At 39.9% G+C, this 4344-nt stretch overlaps 1 pseudogene; it reads right to left on the bottom strand.

Annotated features, from left to right (window-relative positions):
* Positions 1-2427: 2427 nt before the first annotated feature.
* On the bottom strand, positions 2428-3862 carry LOC143602691 (vacuolar iron transporter homolog 1 pseudogene; annotated as a pseudogene).
* Between the last annotated feature and the right edge of the window lie 482 nt (positions 3863-4344).

Raw genomic sequence — 4344 nt, 5'->3', positions numbered from 1 at the left:
ATCAAGTTTGATGATTTTATGGGCAGGAATGGATACAAAAGATGTGAGATGGACCACTGTTGTTATCTCAAGAAATTCTCCAGTTCTTATATCATTCTACTGTTGTATGTAGATGATATGTTGATTGCCGGTTCAGACATGTCAGAGATTAATAAGTTGAAGCGACAGATGTCTGAAGAATTTGAAATGAAAGATTTATGTCCAGCCAAGCAAATTCTTGGCATGAGCATCACCAGAAACAAGAAGGACAGTTCTCTAACTTTATCTCAGGAGAAATACATATGGAAGATTTTAGAGAAGTTTAACATGAGCGATGAGAAAACCGCTACTCGAAGTACACCTATGGGTAGTCATATTAAACTTTCTAATGATCAGTCTCCTAGTACTGATGGAGAAAAGGCAGAGATGGCAAAGATTCCTTATGCATCTGCAGTGGGTAGTCTTATGTATGCAATGGTATGCACGAGACCTGATATCGCTCACGCAGTGGGAGTTATTAGCAGGTTCATGTCAAATCCAGGGAAAGCACATTGGGAAGCAGTGAAGTGGCTGCTTAGGTACCTAAAGGGAACTTCAAAGATGGCGTTATGCTTTAAAGGCAAGAATGCAATTCTTAAAGGGTTTTCAGATGCTGACTTGGGCGGATGTAAGGAGACTTATAAGAGTACTACGGGATATGTGTTCACTATGGGGGATACTGCAATCTGTTGGAAGTCTAGACTGCAAAAGAGTGTGGCACTCTCAACCACAGAAGCTGAGTATATGGCAGCTACTGAAGCGAGTAAAGAGCTTGTTTGGTTGAGGACTTTCTTAGAGGAGTTAGGCAGGGAATAAACAGATTATCCATTGTGCTGTGATAATGAAAGTGCTGTGAAATTAGCCAAGAATCCTGTGTATCATGGTAAAACAAAGCACATTCATATGCGTTATCATTACATTCGGGGTTTAGTCAGTGATGGGACTATTCGGTTGAACAACATTAGGGGAGACAGGAATCCGGCGGATATGTTTACCTAGGTTGTGACCTTGGACAAACTGAAGCTATGTGTAGCTTCAGTTGGTCTCCAGGAATAGTGTTGAGGATGTGGCGACGAACAGGTAGAAGACATGATTTATATTGAAGACAAAAGATTACAGGTACGGGTGTGTTTACAGGTGGAGCAAGTGAAGACGTTCCGAGGCTCCAAGTGGGAGATTGTTGGGTTTAATACGGGTGTAGCCCCGGCCCGTCTTGGGTTGGGCAGTTGAAGACTAGAAGGGTTGAATGGGTTGGCCACCCACTCAACTTTAGTGGCCCGTTTTATATTATTTCTTGTAACTTATGGAGAAAGAAATAAACCCTAGTTAGCCTCCCTATATAAACAATGTTGTATCTTGTAATTTCTTGAGCACCTCAATAAAGAAGAGACCCTGTTCGTTGCCCGTGGACGTATGTTACACATCGTGACCGAACCACGTAAATCTCGTGTCATCTTTACTGCTTTACGATTATTATTATTATTATTGTTTGTTTGAAGTTGTATGTTCGTAACCCACTGCCGCCACAGAATTATTATATATTACAAGATTGTAAGTTGGGATTTGTGCTTGCAAAAGAATTCCACTGCCACCTTTTTTTGTTGAATGTTTTTGCAATATTGTATTGCAAAAGTCAACCCCATTAATTGGTTAATACAGCCTACAACTAAACTGTGAAACATCGATCAGAAGGAAGCAATCGTGTTCAGTTTGGATCAAAAGTAATTGCTTTCAGGTTTTGATTTATAATTCGGCTTAGTTTGGTTGTTTGGGTTATCTAATTTAAGTCTAGTTTTACTTCTCGTTTATCCGCTGCGTTTACGTTATATTCGTTTTAGAAATCAATTAGAAATACCGTTAAGTTCTTAAGGCCCGAGCCGTTGTATTGTATTGATTTCTATTACCCTATCCGATCCTTTCGGGTCAGCCGCGTACACGTAATACCTAACAAGTAGTTCGTCGAGACGGATTAACAACACCATTGCGGAGGTCACAAACGGTGTATTCGATTCTTAGGATTGCATCAAGGTGGTTTTATAGGAGGGGTCGTCATGTGAGGATGGGAATTTGAGATCCCATAAATTCAGTAATATCGTTATAGAAAGATCGGTTGTAGGCATAGAGAAATAAATTTCCATATTTAGATTGTAATAAACGGAATTTTTCAAAGTTATGTCTCGGATTTCTAAATTATGTTATAAGTTGCAATGCTACTCTCTAAATATAAATATTGATTCTTTTATAAAATAGGTAACCAGACTACTCTCGTTCCTATTATTTTTCACCCTAACTCCCCCTACCTTGGGTGAACAGCGCATGTTGTTGCGTCATCAATGGCGAGGCGCCAATGACCAACCGTGGAACTGGATTGAGAGATCGTGACGTGTTGAGAACCATGGAGGTATTCTGTCCTTATTAATGCTACTTCTTCTAGAGGTGTATCGATTGATGCTTAGTCATGTTATATTTTCTCAAGGATGGTTGCTTACTAATTCATTTAGGACACCATGCGGATAGTTAAGCTTATTTAGCTCCTAACATGTTAATTTCTTCTATTGCATTTGACTATAGCTATAAAGCCATGTTATAGCATTTGTGAATAATGACTTTTACCATTGTGAATCAAATACCTTATTAGATTGAAGATAGCGGCGATAGCTTTAGATCCAAGTGCTTACAACGTTATTCAGAACAATGATCCAATTACAAATTAAAGACGATCACTTTTATTACACAATTGCTTATTACACACTTTTGACATAAAAGAAGGCAAGCATACATTTTAGTACATAATCCAGCAAATAAAAGGACAAGTTAAAGTCCAGTAGTTCCAATCAGCTTGGTTAGTCCAAAAGTTATTGCCATAGCCATCAACCCTCCCAACAGAACTCTAACCGAAGATTTCCCCATAGGGGTACCTCCGAGAACAGACCCAATCCATCCAAAAATCACTAGAGTCAAGCTCACCGATGCTACCACTACGCCCATCCTCACCTTATGATCTCTTATGAAGGAAGCAGCAAGTAAAGGAACAATTGCGCCAAGGGAAAAGGCGAGACCTGAAGCAAGAGCTGCTTGCATGGGATTTGGAAGCTGCTCTCTCTCTTTTTTATCTTGATCGTCTACCGTTCTATTTTCTCTCTTCATTTGGGATACTTCTATGTCTAGTTGAGAGTACACTGAAACAAATTCTCCTATTGCCATACTGCATGCACCTGCAACTAGACCTGCAAAGCCTGAGAGAATCATGGCTTTTGCATCTTGTTTCACAGCTCCAATACCCATCGTTAAAGACGAAACAGAAACTAAGCCGTCATTGGCTCCCAACACTGCTGCACGGACCCATTGTCCCCTTTGCGAGTAATCAAAGTCCTTGGGAGACAGTTGGCATTGTTTTGGTATAGATTGGTTTTCAGGAATTGAAATTGATAAGGGGTTTTGAATAGCTGCCATGAAGGTTAAAGAGGCGAATTAGCAATGCTGGACCTCCACAAACCGTCACATCAAATTCCAAACTGTTCTCAAAAACCCCCACTTTCTTCCACAATACAAAACCTCCAGAAACCCCATTAATTAAAACAATATATATAATGCATATATATATGTATGTGTTAAAGAGAGAGAGAGAGTTGGCCCACCTCCCCGTCCGCCCATCAGTCTGTAGCGCAAACCCCTCAAGTTGGACCTCCCTCCACATCGCCACCCACCCGTCTGCCCCTTTGCCACTTCCTCCGGGCCTTGGGAAATAGAGCATGTTGTGGGTGCCCTTATTTGTGGAAATAGTGTTGCCGTTTTTAGCCCTGTCCAATCAACGCATGTGTTGTAATTAAATACACAGTTGTAGCATATCAGAACATTCAAAGACGATCACTTATACAAAGCAGGTTGGGGCCAGACGTGTTACTTATACATAATATCATAAGTAAATGGTTTCTTTACAATCAATTGCAAAACATTTAAAATGCTACAATTTAATACGTAACTTTATTTATTATACTTGAAAAAAAATCCTTGGATCTTTAAATGTCCCGAACCCTCTATAGATTCTTTTCGGACGGACCTTCTACTTATCATAAATAAAAAGACAATATGTAAGCCCGAGTAAATTTACTCAGTAGCACAATAACTATATCCAATAATGCAATGCCCTGTAATAGCTATCAATCAATATACATACACATTCAATAGACACCTTTCGGCGCATCCACATTCACTAGACACCTTTCGGTGCATTCACATTCACTAGACACCTTTCGATGCATCGTGCAATCACATTCACTTGGTCACATACAGTTTTTCAGCGTGCCACATTACGATGCATCGCAA

The sequence above is a fragment of the Bidens hawaiensis genome, unplaced genomic scaffold (assembly GCF_021521415.1).
Source record: "Bidens hawaiensis isolate Kalapana, Puna unplaced genomic scaffold, B.hawaiensis_p1.1 tig00059347_1, whole genome shotgun sequence".
Classification (NCBI taxonomy): domain Eukaryota; kingdom Viridiplantae; phylum Streptophyta; class Magnoliopsida; order Asterales; family Asteraceae; genus Bidens; species Bidens hawaiensis.
This window is presented reverse-complemented; position numbering and strand designations above follow the sequence as displayed.